This window comes from Sminthopsis crassicaudata, chromosome 2 (genome assembly GCF_048593235.1).
Source record: "Sminthopsis crassicaudata isolate SCR6 chromosome 2, ASM4859323v1, whole genome shotgun sequence".
NCBI lineage: Eukaryota > Metazoa > Chordata > Mammalia > Dasyuromorphia > Dasyuridae > Sminthopsis > Sminthopsis crassicaudata.
The window spans coordinates 313325322-313349965 of NC_133618.1; the positions used below are offsets into that span (position 1 = coordinate 313325322).

Here is a 24644-nt window from a genome sequence, read left to right on the forward strand (position 1 = left end):
TGCATTAGGATTCACAGTGAAATCTCTCTCTGATACTCTCTGACAACAAGGAAGAACCTGGTATGATATGGTAGAAAGGAATAATGGCCTCAAAAAATTAGAATTCAAAATCTTTTTGACAAGTTGAAATATAAAAGATTCCATCTGGGAAAAGAAGCCCAAAAGTTTAAATAAGTCATGAAAGACCCCAAATTGAAACTATCCACAGGAGAATTATTCAATAATGTCACCCCAAATGCAAAAATAGGATCTTGACAACATCACAGAGCCAGAAAGCAAAGATCATCTAATCTGGTGCTCTTCACTGGGGTCAATTGGATGGAGGAAAATTACAACATTATTTTCACAAAGCATTCATTAAGATTTTATAATTCCTTCAATTTTGAATGTAGGCAACAGAACATTTTTTTAAAAACTTGATCTGTAATTGCCTTTATATAAGTAACTCTGGGGTAAGGAAAGTTCTTCTCTCAATGGAGATCAGCATGTGCTCTGCAACTGAGGGAATTAATTGCCCAGTGAAAAGTTAAGTGATTTGCCACAGCCAGCATGCATCAGAAGTAGGACCCAAATTCAAGCTTTGCTGATTCTGAGGGCAGTTCTTTATTCACTATAGCACCCTGCCTCTCAGTAAAGAGAAGGAGCTGCTCAAAGGAGCTCCATTACAAGGCAATCCTGAGAACAGTGTTATAAGGAGGCTCTAAGCAGAGTTCCAAAGACCATCTTTAGGAGATTGAAGCCAGGCCCTGTTTCTGTTATGGGAAGGATTCTGCCAGCAGCTTCTGTTTATTTTCACGCAGATGGTGGGAATAAGACATTAAAAAGTGAATCAGAAACTTAATGAATTCTCAGCTACTGTATAAACCCCTTGGTAGGCAGTCACCCCCTCAGGGAAATATTCAAAGTGCCTTCTTTCCCCCTCTAGATTTCCTCCTGTTTTCCAAGCATCCTCTCTCAATGGAGTCCCTCATTCTGGACCCCTAGAATTTCTTTCCCTTCGGAAACCATCAGTCCCTCTGGTTTCCTTTTCCCCAAGGGAGCCCCTTATTGCTTAGATATAAACCACAAAATGCTTAACACATTCCATTCCTGAAAGAAAACCACCGACAGCTGACATCCAACATGGCGGGAATCATCCTACATTTCTCTAGGGTTGAGGAGCAGAAGGTGAATGAATTAGACTAGAAACCCTTCTTAATTTGATGGGAAGTTAATTTGTTTAGGGAATAACTGGTTAGAGATATAAAACTGGAAGACAAGTCTGAGTTGTTTTTTCTTAATTCGAAGGAATTTAGGCCTCTAGTGAAAAGAAAAAAAAAAAAAAACAAGCCAAGAAAATTGTGAGTTTCCATACCCACTCTGACCAATGTAAGGAACTAAAGAAACAGGATGACAAGAAACAATATTGGACTAGATTTCAGGAGATCTCTTCCAGCCCTAAAAGTCTATGTCCTAGAGGTGGCAGTCTGGTTGTGGCACACTGCATATACTTTCAGTGATTTGGCCTGAGTTATTACATAGTCTCAATTTTCTGAGCATTGGAAGGCTTTTTAAGCATTTATTTGTTTTTGTTATTATGTTACCAGGTTTGTTTTTTTGTTTTGTTATGTTTTTTGCTGAGGCAATTGGAGTTAAGTGACTTGACCAGGGTCACACAGCTAGGCCTTCTTAAGTGTCTGAGATCACATTTGAACTCGGGGTCCTCCTGACTTCAGGACTGGTGCTCTATCCACTGTGCTACCTAGCTGCTTCCACTCCATATACTTCAAATAGTTTATAGTTGATGGATTAGTTGGTTTTGCTGAACTATTTTTTTTTTCCTCTTACTGTTTTATTTAGTTACAATTAGTGGCTTACTGGAAGGAAAGGATATATTTGGAAATAAAAATAATATAAAAACAAAGAAATAAAAGAATTAAAAAAAAAAAGAAAAATATATTTGCTGAATAAATGTAAAATTAAATCCAGTGTTCCAAATAACCAAGAACCAAAAAGTATGGAGGCATGTTCTTCCACTAGAAAAAGAGTATGAGAATGTAAGTCAGCCTTACCATCTTATCTCTATCAGTGAATTGGATGTGGAAATGAATTGGTAGCTCAGGATTTAATTTCAGCATTCATTAAGTATTTGTAGAACTGAATTGAAATAGGAAATTCACTTCTTAAACCAATCATTGATGCAAAATTTAAAATAGTGGCTTGTGCTTCAAAAGAAAAAAGACTAGGATTCAAAATTCTTTTGACAAGTTGAGATATTGGCTCATGATATATTGGATGCTATCCAGGAGAAGAAAATGCATTTCATCTAAGAAGGAAAAATAACCAGGAAAGATCAAATAAGGCAGAAAGGGAAATAGAAGTTATGATAGACTCCAAACCAATACTAACCCCAGGTACAAGATTTTGACAATATCACAGTTAGAAAGTAATTCAGAACTCATCTAGCCATGCATTCTTAATCTGGGATCCATTGAATAGAGGAAAATTGCATCATTATTTTCACTAACTTTTCATTGAAGAAAAATTCTCTTCAATTTTGAATGTGGGCAAAAAACTTGATTCTAAGAAGGGGTCCTTAGATTTCACTAGACTATCAAAAGAGGCCCATCACACGCATACACATACACACATACCAGGTTAGGAATTTCTACTATAAACTAATCCATATTTAATCAAGAATTCCCTCTACAAAACCCATTCAAATGGTCATTCAGGCTCTCTTTGAAAGTTTCCAATGACAGGAAGCCACTATCTTCCAAGGCAATCCATTTCAGGTAGTAGGATGTCTCTCTCTACAAGACTTTAACATGTCCCTTTTGATTCTGCTTTCATTAGGTTCTTGTCATAAGCAGGTTGGGATCTTGTCTTTAAAAACATTTGTAGAAACTGAGAGTGATGAACAGAAGATTCACTATTTCAAAAAAAACAACAATAACAACAATGAAAGGGTAGAAAAAAATGGATTTTATTAGGAAAGATTAAAATATGTGGTTCTGCTAGAATGATTTAGAATTAGAAGAGCTTAAAAAGATTTAACTCTCTTCAAGAAAGGTTGTGACCAAGAAGTTTAGGTGGGGCAGTAGATAGAGTGGGAGTCCTAAAGTTAGGAGAACCTGAGTTCAAATATGGCCTTAGATATGTGACACTTATTAGCTATGTGACTCTGGACAAGTCACTTAACCCCAACTGCCTCACCAAAGAGGAAAAAAAAAGATTGTTACCAGATTCTCTTTTTCTTTAATGACAGAAGACAAGAATGAAAATAAACTTATAATGCAGTAACAGAAACTAAGAATATATATAAAAAAGAATTTTCTGATTTAGGTGGCTATAAATTCAATATGAGGCTCCCCAGGAAAGCTGCTGAGTTATTTTTCCTGGGGATTTCTGACAAACAGATTCAATAGTTTTTTTTTTTTTTTTTTTTTTTTGTTTTTTTAAACTATGTAGTGGAAAGCATTGCAAATAATTGTGTCACTTTAAGCAAGCCACTCAATTTTTCTGGGCCTGAGGATCCTTATGTATAAAATGAAGGGTTTGGTTGAGGTAGTCTACAATTTTAATGTTCCATGACTCTGAGACGCTAAATTGGCTCTGCAGTTATGCTACAAAGGGAAAAAATTCTTAACAATTAGCAGTGAGGGAAAACTGTTTAAAAATAGAATGGATTGTACTTAGGAGATCTATAATTCTTATCTCCAGGTCTTGAGGTAGAGACTGGATGACCATTTGTCAAGAATTACTGTAAAGGATGGGGGGAGTTTCTGCATAAGGTTGATTTGTTATTAGATTACTTCAAGGTTTCTTTCTAAATTTTAAATTCTATGAATCAAGCATAGTTTGGTTTACAAATATGACCTTGTGGATCAGGGCCACTCTGGAATTAAGGTCATCCCAGATATTGTGGATGATCTTAGGTTGATGTCCAAAGGAATAAAGAATCTGGGTAAAATCTGGAGTTGATAGAGAAAATTCCAAGGTCAGAATGGTAAGCCACTAGTATTTGATATCCTAACCAAAGATCTCTATCATTCTCATTCCCAATGGCCTTCTTCATCACTGTTCTGTGAAGAACACCATTCAATCCTAAGTATCCTTTAAATGTTCCTTTTGAGTCATGAAATTTGGTTCCCAAACCTGCTCTACTGACAAATAGCTTCCCTGGAGAATTCTTTCTCACTTTAAAAATATAAGGATTGGCAGACTGGAACTCTTTAACAGTCATACACCAGCACTACTAAGTGTCCAACTGAAAGTGTGAATAAAGAAGAACAAATGACCCAAAGTAAATTCTTATGACAGCTGGCCTGACATTTTTAATAATATTTAATCATTTAAACTTTTTTCATTGTTTTGTTGTTGTTTGTGGTTGTGAATCTTCTGTGGATCACTTTCAGTTTCTACAAATGCTTTTTAAGGACAAAATTCCAGCCTGGTTATGACAAAAACCCAATGAAAACAAAATCAATAATAAATATTTATTTAAATTAATAAAATTAAGTTATATTTTGATGTGGGTCCCCTAAATCATTCCCTATCACCAAACTGAGCCATGCTTTCACATTTCATTTTAAATGAGGTACTATCTGCACAGAACTGCCATCTACCATTCTGATTAGCTTTTAATCCCTCCAACTACAAACATAAAGAAAGAACTTCAGTCATCCCATCAATGTAATGATTCAAAGGATTTGGCCCCTGGCAAGGGGGAAAAGGAATAGTGGGGTCAGCATGCCATTTGGGCCACGCAACCTTGTTCAAGGTGCTCTGTTTTCCTAGAATTACACCACCTATAATATGAGAATTGTGATTGTTGGGTTCTGGAGGAATTCCTATATGTCTCGTTCTACAGAAAAAGCAATAATTTCATTGTAGGGCTGTTCATGGAAGCAAACTGTAATTGGGAAAACATAAACATTGCTGCTCATTTAAGGATTTGTTGTTGTTTGCCCTTAGGGCCATGAATCTAGGAAGGTGATAGTGTGACAAGCAAGTAAATTGGATTTAAGTGAAGGAAGGCTGAGCAAGGTCACTTGCCTCACTTTCCCCTACAAAGACATCTGGGTCCAGTGGCCAGATATAGATCAAGACAACTGGAGATGGCCCTAGATAAGTTGGGAGGCATTGGCCTTTTTAAATTAAGGTATTCAACAGGTTTCAGTTTGACTGAAGTTGCCCCCATTCAGGGATTAAGGATAGATAGAAACAGGAAAAGAAACTGAGGATTTATTTAGTGGTATGGGATAAAGGAGGGCGGAGAGACGTGGGGTGGCAGATAAGACAGAACCTATGATTTCACTGGTAAGGGAACTCCGAGCTAGGGAGCAAGCCTCTACAAAAGTGGCTAAACAATCACTCTGCAAAAGACTAATAAAAAAAACTCTTTAAGGATCAGTCCCAGGAGGGAATAACATCCCAATTTTACAGATAAGAAAACTGAATCTATGAGAAATTAAATGACTTGCCAAGGATCACATAGCCAATAAGTGTCTAAGGCAGGATTTGAATTTAGGTCTTCCTAATTTCAAGTCCGGAGCTATGCCTCCTAGCTGTCTCTTAACTCATAGATTTAAAGTTGTTTGGAAGCACTGAAAGTTTAAGTTATTTGTTCAGGGTCATATAGCCAGTATATTCTAGAGACAGGGCTACAATCCATGTCTTCTATAGCTCTGATGCCTCATGGTGTCATGGAAGTGAAGATTGACAACTCTCCACTAGGATCCTATGCTTGGATACCGGTTATCCAAAAACCAATTTAGCTACTTATAGAACGGCTTAACACCAGTTAACGACTATTTTGGTCACAATAACTCATGAAGACCAATTCTTAAAGGTATAGAGAGATCATTCCTTGCATCAGAGATTTAGATCCAGAAAGAACCATCTCATCTATTTCCACTACCTTTATAAGTGAGGAATCTGAGGCTCCAGGAAATGAATTTACTTATAAATGGCAGGGATGGATTTGAATCCAGGTATTTTGACTCTGCATCTATTGTTCTTTCCACAGCTGCCAGGAGTGCTACCTTGATCTGAATTGGTAAAATAATCACAGTAATTAAATCCCAGATCTTCAAAGTCTACTGAGCAGGAAGGAAAGATAAGGAAGCAACTGCCACTGATTTAATCCTGCTGTCTTTTCTAACCACTTTTATCCCACCACTTTTAGCCAGAACAGCACTTTTCATATAAAAGAGGCTCAAAAAATCGTGTTGAACTCAGCACTAATACACAGTAGTAAAACATATACACAAAAGACAATGGAACATGCAGTCAGCCAATGATTTGCAATTTTTTAGATGTCATAGAGAGTGAAAATTCCATCAACCAAAGTTTAAACTGGAATCCCATAGGCAACAATATAAGAACATAGGAGAAAATCCCCAAGTACAGGGGCTCTAGCAAAGGCCTCCCACGGCCAGAAATGTTCATGTGAGCATGGAGAAACACAAGCTGAAAATTCCTCGCCTGGGTTGTTGAGGCGTTTGTCTCTACTGAGCTCTAAGAGGCCAAACCACACGCGCTTGAACACACATGCACACACACACATACACGCACAGAGCTTGGCAGTGGTTGCGTTCCAGGACTGGTAATACAATCCATGAAACTGACTGCCAAGACAAGCAACAGAACGAGCCAGGCCCAGTTTCATTGGACACCATATACTGCATATGGCCCTGGAACCAGTGAAAACAGTGTTCTCACCCTCCTCAAAGGCATAGGAGACCCTCTGTTTTCAAACACACCTCCACGGGGCCCTAATTAAAGGAAAATGGAAAAATAATGTGTCTGTTGCCCTCTCTCTACATATATATGTGTACACACATGCATGCACACATATGCATGCGCCCACACACAGTCCTGCTCTCTCTAGCTCTTCCTCTCTCCTTTCTCTTCCTCCCTTCCCCCCTTCCTTTTCAAACATATTTCACTACCATGGAAAAAAGCAAACTGTAGCAAACGAAAAGAAAAAGCTGAAAACGAATGAAAGAATGTAACTTGCCCTCAGTTCTAGCTGTGATTGCTCAAAAGAACTTGGGCTGAATGAACAGAGAGCAGACGGACTGCTCAAGGTTCTTCCACTCCAGAGATCTACACATAAGGAGTAGACCCAATTGCAATACTGGCTGCCCCACAATACAAGGGCCTTGAAATCTTGTGAAAAAATAGGCACTTAAAGCCTATAAACAGCTGGGGAGGAGGGAAGAAAACAGACAAATTTCATCAAAAGTAAGGAAAATGTGGTGAGGGGTGGAGAGGAGGGAAGATAACAGGAGTTGGTCATCATTGTAAAGGTTAAGGCATACACACAGGAGCCTAAACTCATACCCAGTGGGCTCTGCCACTCCTACTGCCCACAGGAGGCATTATCAACACATCACCTTAAAGGTTACTTCATTAACAATGGAAAGAAAAGCAGGAAGCAATCTCCCAACACTTATGACTTCAAGAAGTATCTTATCCCTTCAGATCAGACAAGGCTCCAACTGTCTAGGAAGATTTGGGAGATGCTTGGAGTTCTGGAGTAGTGTCAAGGCAGAAAGAAAACAAGGAATGGGAGCTATCCACTCCCAACCCTCACCCTAGTGACTGGACAGGATACCTCTTGATGTATCCTGTTTTTAAGTGTCTCCATTTATAAAGATCCCAAGCTATCCAACAACAGGGATTCTTAGACATGTCTAAAATCAATACCACATGCACTTGGTTCCAGGTTTAACACCACTCTAAAAATGTGCAAAAGAAGATGTCTATCTTGCGGCAGATCTGTTAGAAAGATGAAAGCAATACAACTTGTTTCCTAAAGCTTCAGGGGAATAGAGAAGCCATGTAGAGCATTATTCTCTAGGCCCTCCATAATGACTGGTACTGGGTTCCCTCCCCATTATACTTCCCAGCCCTTTCCCAGTTCTCATAAAATTCCACCAAGACTTATTTTAACTTTGGGATATAGTGTCTATAAGTTTCATAATACCATTCAGGATGAGATACTCCCATCCAAACAAGAGGATCATACTTGTACCAAGGAACATTCTGAAAAATCATTTGGCACTACCCAACATCACCAATATATCCTGGACATGAGAAGCACACGGAGAGGACATGTTTAAACCTAAAAGAAACTAAATAGGAAGAGTAACTCCTTGCCATCCAAACATCATCTTCATCTCCTTCTCTACCCAAGGCAGTAACATCCTACCCATCTAAAGGTTCCATACTCTAAGTAAACCCAAGGTCTTCTAACTTGTATTGTCCTTTCCTTCACCCCCCCCTCAGTCATATGAACATGTCTCTCTCTATCATCTGGGGGTCCAGGTGTATTATGGACTGACTTGCAGCCCCACTCCTCCCACCTCCAAACTCTGATGGTTAATGAGTCCTCTGCACTGGGCCAGGCCAAGCAGCCAGGGGAGGAAAGGCTAGTTTCTGCTCAGGTCCTTATGTAACCCAAAGTGGGGGAGGGTGGAGCTGGGATGGCCACAGCCCACAGCCCCTCTTCCAGGCCAAAATAAGGGCACACACTATAGGGACAGCCTAGAATCCCCTGCTGCCCTTTTCCCTCTGGGTCTTAACCCAAGATACCTTTCCCACTGAACTCTTCCCACCTCCATCCCTTGAGATCTGGACTCTTATTCCTTAGAATTCCCTGGGGCTTCCTCTCCAAGAAAGTGGGTAGGGGGCGGGTCTCAGATCGTTTTCGTTAATCTTTCCTTTAATATTGCAATTTCTTAGACCCTGGCCCTCCCAACCCCTCCGTCACTATCCCATTTGCTTCGGACGAGTTATTTTGGTTTTTTTTTTTCACCCACCCCGCCTTTCCCCGCTTTCCGGAGCAGAGGAACTCCCCACAAGTGGACTAAGGGAAGAGCTGGGCGGGGAGGCAGAGAGCAGGAGAAGAGAGGGATCCGGCAGCCCAATCGAAAGGAGCAGTCCCGGGGAGGGAACATTTGGGAAGTCAGAGGCCACTGTGCCTAGAGCTGCGCCGAGGGGCGCAGGGTCCCTGGACCATTACTCCCGCGAGGGAGTTCAGAGGCTTTAAGCACCTTGCCTGGGGAACCCGTCCCAGGTCCTCAAGGAGCTCCACTCAGGGTGCGCAGAGAGTTCCGCCCAGGGAGGGGGCTTAGGGTGAGCAGGGCGTTTCGCCCGAGGGGTGGAGGGTATCCCCGGTGCCCAGGTCGGCAGGAGCTTGCCCCGGAGTGGGGAGGAGGGGGGAGCCCACGAAGCGCGCTCCCCTGGTACCCACCGTGCAGAGGGAGGAAGCGGAGGCGGCGCCCCCCGCGCAGGGCTGCAGGAGCAGGCGGAGGACGGCCGCACGCCGAGCCCCGCTACCGCCCGGCTCCAGAGCTCCGTTCCGGTGCCCAGGCCCGTCCTGTCCCGGGAGCCGCCGCGGCGCCTGGCCAGCAGCCTCTGCCTCCCCCGCTGCCTCTGCAGCCGCTGCCGCCGCTGCCTCTGCAGCCTCCACCGCCTCGACTGCTGCCACAACCCCCCCGTCGCTGCGCTGCCCCGGTGTGTCCCTCCCGCTGGCTGTGGCGGGCGGCGGGATGGGTTGCATCAGCCCCGGTTATATAGCGGCCCCTGGGCGGCGGGGAGGGGTCAGGAATGCGGAACCGGCCAAGCTGCCAGCTCCAGACGTCAGAGGGGAACAGAGAGGAAGGGAAGGAGGGGACAGGGGAGGGAAGGGGGGTGTGGATCCGGCGCCACACACCCACTGACCTTCACCTCCTCCTATCTTCTCACCCTCCTCCCAATCCTCACCTCCGAAAGAAGGTATCAGCCCATAGCTCCAGCCTGACCTGCATCCCCTCGGCTCCCTCGTTCCTAGCCCACGTTTCAAAAGAACCGAAGAAGGGAGGAGGACGGAAGGGTTATGTAAGACACTCGCGCCCCCCCACACCCCAACACGGCCACACTCGCACACCACACAATCACCGCCGCCCCCTCCCCTTCTTCTGTGCTCCAGCTACCTCCCCCACCCTCATATGGCCCCTTTGGAGAGAGAAAAGATGAAGATTTTAGAAAGCTAAAGCCCATTTATACATAGCCTGTATTTGATTATCTTCTTCATGCCTTCCCGGCTCCTCGCGAATCCCGAGTGTGTGAAAGACAGATCAGCTGCAGGTAGGTGGTCGCTGAAAAAGGCAATTGGTATATAACAAGTTCTGGGACCACGGGCTGTGAACCCATCACATGCTCCCCGCCCACCCTTTCTATTAACTTTTCTAACATCATGGGATCGTAGATTTAGAGCTGGAAGAGATCTTAGATGTCATCTTGTCCAACCCACCTCATTTTGCAGGTGATGGAAAGGTCCAGAGAGTTTAAGTCACTTGCCCAACGTCACTCTGTCGAAAGCCAATATTTGAACGTAGGTCCCCTGGGTCCCAAATTCACCACTCTTTCCCCGGGGTCTGGATGCCTCTTCTTAACTTGCTGAGTTGGGGTTGGCCCCAATCAACATCCTTGATAACAATTGAAAGGGCTCCATTGTCATTTACAATTCAGATTCCTGAAGAGGAAGTGCCAGTCTGTGGATCCTCAGTGGCAGCACACAATTTTATCTTTGGGTTTATCTTCCATCCACCAAACTTCTAACTAACCTTCATTCACTCAAAATGGCTCAAATGATCAAATAGCACCAAACAGCCCAGACTGCCTTTATCCCACCTCTTTTCTCATATATCACAATTTTTATTCCCTCTATTAGCAAGAGATGAGGAATCCTGAGACTACTTAAGGCTCTCCCCCAAACTGGCTGATAACTAATTATAGTATCCTCTGGTATGCAGAGGAGAGACAAAAAGAAAACTACAACCAAAAGAAATGAGAAACAAAAACCAATAGTTGGCATCCCCCTTCTCCCTTTTGACTCCTAACCAATCCCCTAGCTTTCTGTGTGAGAGAGAGAAGGGCAGAAGTGGGACCTTCATCATTCATCTCAATACGATGTCAGGTCAATATAGAAAGGAAGTGAAAAGGAAAAGTCCATTGTTTCTTTGTTTGCAACAACAATAACAACAACAAAAAGTCAAGGTGAACAAGACTTGGGACAGATGGAAGTATGAGAACAGTTTTTTCCAGAAGAGTAGAGAAAAGAAGGTAACATTTCTGTCTTCATACCTATGTTTTCTCCTTAAACCAATCTTCAGGAAAAACTGTCAGATGAGAATTTAATATCTTTTCTGCCTATTGTCTTGAAGTTTTTCTCCTCACACTTGGGATCACAGGGTCATATATTTAAGAGTTGGAAGGAACTTTGGAGGTCATCTTGTCCAACTAATGGAGATTTAAGACAACTTAAGTGACTCAAAATCTCATAATGTCATAAATAGCAAAATCATCATTTGAATTCTGCCCTTCTGATTCCAAACCTAGTGTTATTTCCGCTGAACCAAACTAATTAAACAAGCAAAAGAAAATATGATCAGAAAGTCCTGAAAGACCCTGGAGAATGAGAAATAATTTGATAGTCTAATATATAGATGAAAGAAATCAGTACCAGAAAGGCTGATTATACCTTTATTACAGTGGAAAGATCAAACATAGACAGTGAAAGTGCTTTATGATGGTTTCCCTAGAGGCCTAAGGTCCAGAGATTTATTTGGAAGAAACATTGAGAAGGGGCAATGATATTTTATGGGCTCTCAACTGGGACTTTGAAAACACCAATCCAGTCTATACAGAGACTTATAACTATTCTATTTGGATAAACCCAAGTTCCTCTCCAGAGACTACCTCAAAACCTTCTATAAGCCCTTTGAGAACTGTTTACTGATTTCTTGTTCCTCTTTTTCCTACAAAATAAATATAATACAGGGATAACTGGAGGGAAAGACAATAGCAAAGGATTAATAACCAACTCTTTTTTTTTTTTTAAACTTGGATTATTGGGCTTATTTAGTTTTAAAGTCTGCTGAACATGGATTGCTCTGTCTGTACCTTCAATGGAAAAGAGGACTGAAAAGTTGATAGATTTCCTCCCTCATATCAATTCTCTGATTTGAAAGAAAAAGACATGGATTAACCTGAAATACCAATCAATCCACCATCACTTTTGTAGCTTCTGGTCCTTTGGAACTACAATAGAAGACTTGGTCCTTTCCTTCAAGAAACTTACAGTTTAAAAAGGGAGATTAGGGTAAGGAATATGAATAAGAAAACATGATGTACTTTATGGTAAATTAAGTGCTAAACAATATGGTACAGAACTTAAGAGATATAGGAGTTTGATTGGATATTTTTGCAGCATAAATTTATTAGATAATGGCTCAGTTCTCTTCTTTACTTAATCTGTGTGGAAAGAATAGACACAATCTCTATAATGGAAATTAACAACTCTATTTAGGGAAGTAGAAGCCAGTGGCAAAAACTTAGAAAACGCAGGTAAGGACCAAACAGGAGGGCTTTACCACCCCATCAAAGAATTCAAGATAGGGAGCAAAATCTCAAACCATGAGAGTATGTAGAGGGCTGCAGATAATGGGGGAACTTTGAGTGAGGTATAAGACCCTTCAGCCCAGAGGAAACCTGCTAAAAACATCTGGTACGGCTCCCCATTTTCCTTATGGAATTTCTCACCTCCCTCCTTGAGAAGTCAGGGAGGGCATGACCACCTGTATTTTACTTGAAGCAAGGATACTTACAGCAGGGTGCTTACTCAGTGTGATTGATGAAATAATAATTCTCTAGTTCACACATACTTAGTGTGATATAATGATGTAATCACTCTAGTTGGCATATACTTAGTGTGATGTAATGATGTAATCATACTGAGGTATTAAAGGGCTGAGAGGCCTGGAGACCAGATCTTATATCTCAGACTCAGATCTCAGACTCAGACTCAGACACATACACAGAGGAGACACAGAAAACAGAGATAGAAACAGATCCTCCTGGTGGCTCTCCTGCCTTCATCACTCCTCTACCTAAGACCAAGGCTCGTCCAGAGATCCTCCAGAGAGCTAGTCTGGACATCAATACTTCATAAAGGTCTAAAGAGAGCAAATATTGAATAATGATCAAGAAAATCAGAGCAACAAGAATAAGAACCTTTATCCAATCAGGATTGCACCAAAAAAGCAACCAGAAGCCTGCAGGCCTTGGAGAAAGAGCCTACCCAGTAAATAACACAGATGAATAGACTGGAATCTGGTTAGCACTTTAACCAGGGTTGTTGCTGGGGGCTAGAAGCTCTGGCTGCTTTGAGGGGAAAACTCCAAGGACATTTAGAAGATTATAAAGCTCTAACTCTGGGCCCTCCAAAAATTTCTGAAGGCCATAATGCTATAACCAAATGAAATTCCAGGTGTCTATGAGAAGTACAGCACTCTGATAATCCAGAAGGGAATTAACTCTCCCAGAACTAAGAAAACAGACAAATCAGGAAAAGTAGAAAGGCAAGAGTCCAAACAATTGAGGTCAGAACCAAGCAAGGCCTTATTACTCAAGAGTGCAGGATAGTGTAGAGCTTGACTAAGGCACAGTATCCCAAACAAAGAACTGAGTCTGGAGATGACACAAAAGAGAAGAAAAAAACACAATGAAGGAAGAATATAGGTCAAGAGATGTGCAAGAACTAAATTCAAAAGATGAGAGCAGCTCTACAATACATACAAACAGAATTTTACATGGAGGGCAGGAAAATAGCATGGTTATAAGAACTCTAAGAGTAGCTGGAAAAAGTGAAACTAGAGATTTAAAAAAATGAAGTAAAAAGTGATGTAAGAGTTCTGGAAGAAAGAATAGGAAGTTTAATAGAATAATAATTTAATAATAAGTAATTTAAAAAAGAAAGTGTTGGCCAAGTGTTAGACTCTTTGAAAATAAAGATAGAGTAAAAATAATTCATAGATTCCTGGATACTAGAAATATTAGGATGGAATCAAAATATTGAAAAAATATATAGAGTAAATCATATAGGAATCATTAAAGTCCTTAAAAACTGTAATGTTGGGAAAAACCCTAGATACTATATGTTGAGAAATCATAAATGAAAACTGAACAGATTAGTTAGAAATAGAGGGAAAAGTAAAAATAGAAAGAATTCACTTATTATCTCCTAAAAGAAATATCAAATTGAAAACTTCCAGTAATATCATGCCAAAATCCAAAACTTCTAGGTCAAAGGAAATATACTGGAAGCATACAAAAAGAAAGTGTTAAAGTATCAAGAAATTATAGTCAGGATTAGATAAGACTTGATAGCAACCATCATAAATGTAAGTATAAACTGGAATATGATATTGTAAGAAGTCAGAAAAGGCTTACAGCCAATAATATTTGGCCATCCACAACTAAGTACAATTCTACAGGGGTAGGAGAAATTAACCTTTAATGACATAGAAGATTGTCAAGCATTTCTGACTAAAAAAAAAGAGGACAGGTTTTTTTGTTTTGTTTTGTTTTTTGTTTTTTGCTGAGGCAGTTGGGGTTAAGTGACTTGCCCAGGATCATACAGCTAAGAAGCCTTAAGTGTCTAAGGCCAGTAATAGAAATTTGTAAAAGCAAACTTGAAAGGCAAAAGAAACTTAGAAACATTAATATATTTGAGCAACTTTGGAAGGGTGCTAATAGATAATGAAGTGTTTATATTCTAATAGGGGAATAAGAGACTAATATCCTTTAAGAATTTAAATGTCTTCAAGGTTCATAGAGAGAATTAATAAGAAAAAAAGAAAAGAAAGGAAGAAGAGAAGCGTGCATATAGCTTTGTTTTGTTCTGCTGGTTTTAAGAGAGGAAGAAAAGGGAGATAAAAAGAAATATGCTAAGTATAAAATGAGGAAGACGAGAAAAGGACTTTGTATTTTTCAAATAATTGGAGTACAGGAGAGGAAGTGTACAAGAACATTCAGTGAAGGGTGTGAGAATGGAAAATGAGCATCACATGAATCTCATTCTTATATGAGCTAGGCAAAAGAGGTTTGAATATATATGCATACATAAAGGATTTGGTGTAAAAAATATATTAATATAAATACAGTCAGGAATGGTGAGAGGAAGTAGAAAGATTGAACAGGAAGGGTACAGTTGGATAGGTTGCACACAGAGAATAGAGTTGAACCTGTAAAAGGGACAATCAAAAGAAATTTCAACTTTGAAGGATAGATTGTAAAAGGAAGACTAAAATCAAAAGAGGGAGAGAAAGAAATGTAAGAACTGTTGACCATGGTTTGGATAGAGAGAAGAGAAGAAGGAGTATAAGTAGGCCATTTCAATTACAGATTATTACTATAGATCATTTTCCTTTTCTTTACCTTATTTTTCATTGTAAAGGAAGAGAACCTCTCACTTCTTAATAGTGAAAAGAAAAAAAGGGGGAAGAAATAAAATGATTTGTTGGAATGAAATAAAACCAACATTAAATAACTATAGTGTGAACAGCATGAATTTGCTCATAAAATGGAAGAAGATAAAGACTACTATATTAGAAAATCAAGTCCAACAAGAAATGTTGTTTACAAGAAACCTATTGGGAACATAAAGATTAAACAGACTTAAAATGTGGGATTGGAGCAGAATTTATTATGTTCAAGCAAACTCAAAAAATAGGGTAGCAATCATGATCTCAGATAAGGCAACGGTAAGAATATTTATAGTTAACTGAGTTAAACAGGGAAACTACATTATGTTTGAAGGCATTCTAGACAATGAAATGTCTATAGTAATGAATCTATAGTAATGAAATGACATCACAATTAAGTACTTAGAAAGAGAAGAAATTTATAGGGAAAAAAAGATGGTAAAAACTAATATCGGATGCCTGAATGTATCTTTTTTTTAGATCTAGGGAAATAAAGCAAGAAAAAAAAAGACAAATATAATTTTATAAATTATAATTATATAATAAAATTATAATGATAAATTTATTTATAAGTATAATTTTAGAAAATTTAGATATGATATATTTCTGGGGATGGCTGAATGTAAAAAGAAAGAATCATGCATATTTCTCTGTATATGACATCTTTACAAAAACTGACCCCTTTGTTCAGCATAAAAAAATCTCCTAAGTAAATCCAGAAAATCTGAAATATTAAACAAATCTTTTATTGATCAAAATGCAAAAAACATAATCAATGAAGCACATCTGAAGATAGCATTCCTCACAGAAATAATAGATAATGTTATCTAATAAAATGATGACAATGAGACAACATAACAAAGTTTGAGGTGGAGTTTAAACATTTATTAGAGGAAAATTCTTATATCTAAATACTGTAATCAATGAAAGAAAGATTAATTAATTAAATATACAACTAAAAAACCCTAGAAAAGCAACAAATAAAAAATGCCAACTAAACACAAAAATGTAAATTCTGAAAATCAAAGATAATTTAGCAAAACTGAAAACAAATTGAGTTGACAAATAAAACTATTAGCTTTTTTTTAAATTAAAGTAGATGAATGATTAGACAATATGACAAAAAAAGAAGTGGAAATCAAAATTGTCAATATAAACAAATTTAAAAGGAGAATTTACAATAAAAAGAGGAAATAAAAGAAATAATCAGATACTATTTTGCCTAATTGTATTCCAACAAAACCAATAACAAATGAAATGTACCAATATTAACATCAATTTTTTAAAAATTCCAATTAGCAGAACAAAGGATAGAAAATTTAAATAAATTAATCTTGAAAAAAGATATTGAACAAAGATAAAGTCCTAAACAAAAAACTCAAAGCCAGTTGTACTTATAATTTAATTCCTTTAAATAATTTTAATAAAACTATTCAATTAATATCATCTATGTTGTTTGCAAAATTAGGAAAAAGTGACCATACAAAATGCCTTCTATAAAATAAATATTATTAGAGAGAAAACTGTGGACTAATATCCTTAATGGTATATCCTAATAATGAATAGAATATTAGTAAAGCTACAATATATATATTAAAAGATAATACACTAAGACCAGATATTTATATAATCTATTACATTTATAGTTTTCCTAACAGCAAAATTCTATGATAGTTCAGTATTAGAAAATTTTTAAAATGTAATAGACTATATATAAATATCAACAAAACAAAACCACATGAATATATTAATAGATGCAAGAAATGTTTTTGACAAATTATAACACTTCTTTATGTAAAAAAATTAAAATTAATAATAAACAATAATTTCCTAATATAGTAAATAATATCTCTCTAAAATCAAGAACCAACATTGTCTGTAACAAAGGAACTCTAGAGGTATTTCCAATAAAATCACTATAGTCACCACTATTATTTGATATACTTCTAAATATGCTAGTAATTTCTAGACAAAAAATGGAAAATGAGAATACAGACAAAAATAAAATATTATTTTTATGTAGTATGATGGCAAATTTAAATAATCCTAGGGATTCAAGTAAAATTATTTGAAATGATAATGAACCCATTCAAATCATTAGCCCTTCTGTATATTACCAATAAAACTCAAATAATTAGAGACTCTAATCTCTTTACATAGAGTAGAGAAAAAAACAAATACATATCAAGTCCTCTTTCATGGGACCATTTTCATGGAATCCAGGTCTTCCAACATTGTTTTTCACCTCATAAGTCAGGAGTCAGGAGCAGAATGTAGCCAAAGAGATGAGCTGGGCTGACTCAGGCCTTTTCGAAAATATCCTCAGTTCTAGCTATGTAGACATTTGAAAAAATAACACCTTAACCACATGATTAACAAATCAAAGCCAGTTACGGAATTTCCTTGTACTCTCCAAAGCATTTCCATTCTACAGCATCACAATTCTTTTGGAAGCAGGTTTTCCAGTGTTTTTGCATAGGGAAACACCATCATAGTCATTCTGTGCATATCCCAAACCATTATTACAAATGCAAAGAGAAATTGTAACTCCAGAAGACTAATGATGACTCCACCTCTTGACAGAAAGGTGATGTACTAGAGATGCAAAGTGAGACATATATGTAGGTTTGTTTTTATTTGACTATACTTAATTGTTAAATGAAGTGTCATTGGGTGGGGGAAGAATTTAGAAGGGCATTGGCTGAGGGTTAATGACAGTAATGTAAAAAAAAAAAAAAAAAAGAAAAGAAAGAAACAAGTGTCTGAAACCTTTTTTAATGAAGAGAAGAAAACAAAGAAATTCAGAGGAAGGCACAGAAAAGCAGGATATAACATGTTAAACTTATCCCATACTTGAAAAAGCTATATGTAACAGATATCTGGACATATATGTGATACTTAAGTATCAAGTGTGTTAGGGGTTGTCATCCTGAAAAAAACAAAAAATTACTATATGCTAAAAGTCCAAAAAGATTAAGTGCTTGGTGATCTGAAAATTGTGAGTAGAGCTAGCATTAAACTAGCATTTCTGCCTTTCCCTTGTTCAATCACCTAGCTACCATCAAAAAATCATCATTGCTTCTTCCAGTTTCTTGAGGGGGGAAAATGATGAGGGAAGGTCAGAGAACCATTGTTATCAAACAGTATTCTGTATCCTGTAACAGTGGTCCTCAAACTTTTTAAATAGGGGGCCAGTTCACTGTCCCTCAGATTGTGTGGGAGGGCCGGACTATAGTAAAAACAAAAGCTCACACTCTGTCTGCGCCTCTCAGCCCATTTGCCATAACTCAGTGGGCCACATAAAAGGACGCATCTGGTCCACAGGCCGTAGTTTGAACCCCTGCTAACAGCTTAAATCTATTTAACAAACATTTATATAGTGTCTACTTTTGGTTGCAAGATATGAGGGCCAAAAAGATGCTACAAAATCCCTCACCTCAAGAAACTTATAATCTGATAGTGGGAGGTAGAGGGAAAAACTTTCCTTCTTCCCAACTTCTCTCTCACCTTAGGACTCAACCTGCACAAGAGTACCATGAGTAGGCAGGGGGTATGGCATCTGGAGAATTGGGCAAGACTGTCCAATACATTTTTTTAAACCCAAATGGTTTACAATCCCAAGTGTGTTTTTTAGATCTTATATGCTGAGAACTGTACCTATCTATTCAAATCCATAAATGTTGTATAGTATGTATTGAAGTGTTATTTTATCCCCACATAAACCATGCAAATAGTAAAGTCCCACAGGACCATGACCTGGAAAGAAATTAGATCAGGCCTATTCTACATCAAGCTGAAAGTAAGAAAAAAATAATGGAAGCTGAAAATAAGGTCCATTACACTGGTATTTCTTCAGTGGACTGGCTAAAAAATAAATTATAGGCTGATGGGTTCTCTGAACCTATCTGCAAGACTGAAATATATTAGAAAAAGAGTGAGTGGGTGGGGAATTAGAATGTCCTCTCCTTCAAACAAAAGCCAATATGGTTTTGTAAAGCATTCATTCCTGGGAGCTTAATAATCAAAACAATCACTTACTATGATGTATTTACCATGTATAAAGGCTCTATACTAGGTGCTGTGTGTATAGCACTCACTCAGACTCATAGAAATGCATCCAGTTCCTGGGAAAACCCTGGCAGCTTCTCTCTATTCTTCCTAGTACATAAGAAGTCTTTGGAGGGGGAAACAGAAAATAAGATTTCTAGTAAAAAGAACAGAAAGAGAAATTCACATTGTCTGACTGGAATATAAGGCTATGATCTTTAAGATACTAGTTTTAAATTTCATGACCCCAACCCTTATCCTTTACTCCTGTTATTCTATTTTTTACCATTGAGAGCTTTGCCTGTCAAAGAAGCTTTGGGACCATACAAGAGCTCTCAAAGACTCTGCCTCTGCCCTCAAGAAGTACCATGGAGGATCAACAAGATGTACATTGTTGATAGAAATGTGAATATAAAGAAGTGAGGGAAAGTGTGACAAGGTCATTTATCAATATCTTATATTCAGTTTTTAAGCTATCCAAGTTGAGATGTCCAGAAAACAAAAGGATTTTGAGAAGTGGAAAAAAGAATAAAAAACTAAAGGCCTTGGAGGTATAGATTTACAAATTGTCTACATATAGGTGATATCTGAAGTGGCAACTAGAAACATCGATGAGCTCTTTGTACTTAGGCACTTTATTTTAATGATCTTTGTATATTCCATAGTTCTTAATTTAACTGTTTCTTGTCCAGAATAGGCATCTAATACATTTGTTAGAATGTAACCTCCTCAAGTAAACCAATGGATTTTTTTTATGTCTTTGTATCTCTAGACCTAACACAGTAACTAGCATGTGGTAAGTGTTTGTTGACTCATTGATTGTTGAGTGCTGTGAGTTTTAGAGTGAATGAATTTGTCACAAGCACTGAGCTGAACACTGGAGAATACTAATAGTTGTTAATGAATAAGAAGAGACAGAAAAATAGAGAGAGAAAGAGGGCCCAAAAGATATAATAATCAGAAAAGCAAATGTGATGGATGTCATAAGAAAAACTAATAAAATGCTAACCAGTAGCTTCAAATGAATTAAATGTCTCAAGAAGCTTGTGAATTGAGAAAAAAAGCTACTGGATTTGGCCAGAAATGGTGACCTCAAGAAGGTATATATAAGTCACAGGAGAAATCTATGTATTTAATATCAATTTCGGGAAGAAAGGTTTATTTAAAAATTTACTACTAAATAACAAGGATGCTACCAATAAGTCTCAATATAGAGTGCACAAAGTATGCAATATATAAGATCATAACTAGCATTTATTTAGTGCTTCAAAGTTTGCATAGCACTTCACAAACATTATCTCATTTGATCCTAGCAAAACCCACCCTGGGATGTTAGTGCTATTATTATCCCTATTTTTTAGTTGAAGAAATTGTGCAAACAAAGGTAAAATTAATTACCCAGGATCATAAAGCTAATAAACAAAGGAGATTTGAACCTAAGACTTCTTTACTCCAATTCCAGCAATCTATCCACTTTGCTACTTTGCTTCCTGTTTTTATATCATCCTCATCATTCAGCATCTTCCTCATCATTGTGACCTCAAACATCTTTAACAAATAGCATGTTAATGATCCACATAAAAATCTGCCTGAATTCTCACTACAAATAATAAAAAGCAAAAGTCACTTTAAAGGCAACAAAGCCAAAAGTACAATGAGATTAAAATAACTTGATTAGGGGCAGCTAGGTGGAGCAGTGGACAGGACACCAGCCCTGAAGTCAGGAGGACCTGAGTTCAAATTTAATCTCAGATACCTAGCTATGTGACCATGGGCAAGTTACTTAACCCCAATTGTCTCAGCAAAACAACAACAACAACAAAAACTTGATTAATAATAATTTTGACTATTATATTACATTGATTAAATAAATTGAATAATAGTTTTATTAGTAGGAATCTTGATTGATAAAATAATCATGAATAATAATATTTTTGTTTTATAATGGATCATACTTTAACTATTTTTAAAGCTTTTTATTTTCAAAATGTAGATAGTTTTCAACATTCACCCTTGCAAAACCTTGTGTTTCAATTTTTTTCCCTCCCTCTCTTCCCCCACATTCTAGATGGGAAAATAATTCAATATATGTTTAATTCTATTTTAAATACTTAAATGTTAAAGTGATATTTTGTACAACATCTTCCTGAAGTCTCACATGAAAAAGACTTTCCACAGGATTGGGATGAAACATATATTGTAGCCAAAAGTGCTGGGTAGTCCTAGTTCCTTTAGCCTTTCCTCATAAATCTTATTTTTCAGCTTCTTAGCTATCCTGGAGGCTGGCTCTTGGGCCAAACATCTCCTTGGGGTCCCCTCCATTTCTAGAATTTTATTGATTTAATGCTACAGGAAGATACTTGTAATGCAACCAATTGGACTTCAAGTAAAAAGAAAAATGTATTCTCCTCTCCTGTATTTGATCTCCAATTTAAGCTAGATAGAAGGTAGTGTGCCTCTGCCGTTAAGAATTTTAAGTAAATATGTATGCTGCTTCTCTAAGTAAATTTTCCATGCAAATAGGTTGAGTCCTTAATTGTAGCTTAAATATGTTGTATACATTTTCACATCATTGTGTAAGAGAGGTATACATGTGCACATGGACATGTGTGTACACACACACACACACAAACACACACAGCCCATCCTCAATTCATGCAACTCACCAAGATATTCAGTGTCCTAATATCTTTATTAGATAAGAATGTCTCTTTGTTTAACTTACAGAATTGATCAATCAGATGTGTAAACTGGGTACAAACAATTTCTAGACACCTCTAGTGAATGAATCTTGCAAAGACATAAACTAAAGGAAGTACAATCTTATTAATCTATTTTTGTCTGTATTCTCATTTTCCATTTTTTGTCTAGAAATTACTAGCATATTTAGAAATATATCAAATAATAGTGGTGACAATAGACATCTTTGTTTTAAACCTGATTTTATTGGAAATACCTCTAGAGCTCCTTTGTTACAGACAATGTTGGTTCTTGATTTTAGAGAGATATTATTTACTAGATTAGGAAATTATTGTTTATTATTAATTTTAATTTTTTTACATAAAGAAGTGTTATAATTTGTCAAAACATTTCTTGCATCTATTAATACATATATATATATATATATATATTAAAAAAAACTAAGTTAATATATGGCCCACAGGCATTCTTTATATATGGATAAATGGCCTCTATTTCTATTTGAGTTTTACACCATGGATGTAGAAGATGAAAAGAGCATGAGATATTGAAGTCCAAAGCAAGGATAAGCTTATTGATTACAGAATAAGAGTCAAATAATTCTAACAATTGGATGGAATCAGATGATGCAATGTGTTGGATTGATTAAAAGTTCTAGACATACCCTGAACATTATAACTATCAAAGAAGACTTTAGCAGAGGCATTCTAGCAAATGCTTTGAGAATCAAGGTTTGGCAGTGCTTAGAAGAGCAAGCTTCTTACAACTATAATCAGAAAGCACTAAAGGGGGTCAGGAATAGAGAGAAGGGAAGTGAGCCTATAGGAGAGAGTTATATTCACTCTTCTTCTCCCATGATCCTGTTGTCCAGGACCAAACTGCATTCAGCTGGCAAGTGAGAGAAACAAGTTAGCCCCCTAGTTTGAAAGGCAACTGCAAGGAGGGCTACCTCTCTAAAGAAGAAAATTGCAGCTTCAGGACACTATAAGAGTCTCAATAGGCAGCTAAGTGGCACTCTGGGTAGAATGCTGGATTTAGAGTGAAGAAGATTTGACTTCAGATTCTTACCAACTGAGTGACCCTGGGCAAATTACTTAACCCTGTTTGCCTCAGTTTCCTCATCTATAAAAATGAGATGGAGAAGAAAATGACAAAACATTCCAAGAAAACCCTGAGGGGATCACAAAAAGTTGGAATTATTGAATAATAAGGGTCTCTGTGCTTTGATACCTATCAAAAGGGATATTCGTGAAACCTCCAGAAAGAGAGATAAAATTTGGCATTCAATTAGGAACTTTCTAATCCTAAATCCGTTTTTTCCTGGAGAGAATATATTTAGTGCACCAGGAGGAATTTTTTTTTCAATTAATGTTACTATACTATCTTAGAAAACGTTGTTTCTAAAAGCCAATTAGGTCTGACTGACTAAAAATCAATGAGGAGCACATCGGATGGGGGCTTGTGAACAATAATATTAGAAAACCACCCACAATCCTTCAAGTTAGCCTCATAGAACTCTGAGGGAAGGAGTATTCAGCTGATATCTAAGTGATCTAGTTTGTCAATATGAGTGAAAGTTGAAAAGAATGAACTTGAGGAATGGGAGGTGGGAGTGAGGTACTAGTCTCATGTGCTCCATTATCCAAGTGCATTTGCTCAGTTCTAGCCCTTTACAATATCTTTTAGAATAACAGGAATGAAATAAAAGCATGTTGAACAAATGAATAAATGAATTCAAATCAACAACAAATGTTTATTAAGTGACTAGTAGGAAAGGAAAAGAAAGGTGTAAGGGCCCTTTAAATGGGCGGACACAGTGCATCTTTGTCAAAAATTAAAAAATTAATGGTGTAGAGAACTAAAAAAAGTTCTAGAATTGTGAAAAGTGCAATAGAGAATTGTGATAAGCTAGAATTGTTCTAGGATTGTGAAAAGTGCAATAGAGAATTGTGATAAAGCTAGAATTGTTCTAGAATTGTGAAAAAGTGCAATTGAGAATTGTGATAAACTAGAATTGTTCTAGGATTGTGACAAGTGCAATTGAGAATTGTGATAAGCTAGAATTGTTCTAGAATTGTGACAAGTGCAATTGAGAATTGTGATAAGCTAGAATTGTTCTAGGAGTGTGAAAAGTGCAACAGAAAATTGTAAGAAACTAGAATTGGTCTAGAACTGTGATAAATGTAACTAGAATTGTGACAACCTACCTACTGATATTTGTTAACTAGAATTGTGATGTTTTACCTTGTTGACTTCCCACCTCAGTGTTGACATCCTACCTCATTGGCATCCAACCTCTTTGGCCTATTATCTCGAGTATGACTTTGATGAATGGGTTGAACATTTGGGCCACTGTTGAGCCTGGTTCTCATTGTCATACTTCTGTTTACTGATCTGCTGCTTTGTACCTCCTTGGGCATAACACTGTCATCTCATGGATCAAGTGAACTATAGCTGGTGCTAAAAGTTTAGCTTGGTGAGATGTGCGGTTCCCGCAAAACAAGAGAAAGGGAATTGTAAGGGCCCTTTAAATGGGCGGACACAGTGCATCGGGAGATTGAGGCCCGGAAGTAATTTCTGTGGATATTAGGACTGCCC

The 24644-nt window shown here is 37.6% G+C and overlaps 1 protein-coding gene across 1 annotated transcript in view; it reads right to left on the minus strand.

Annotated features, from left to right (window-relative positions):
• Positions 1-9472, minus strand: part of JDP2 (Jun dimerization protein 2) — a 68180-nt gene extending 58708 nt beyond the window's left edge. The window contains exon 1 of the mRNA XM_074289986.1: positions 9245-9472. The gene's annotated coding sequence lies outside the window, so the exon portion shown is untranslated. The remainder of the gene's footprint in view (positions 1-9244) is intronic.
• Between the last annotated feature and the right edge of the window lie 15172 nt (positions 9473-24644).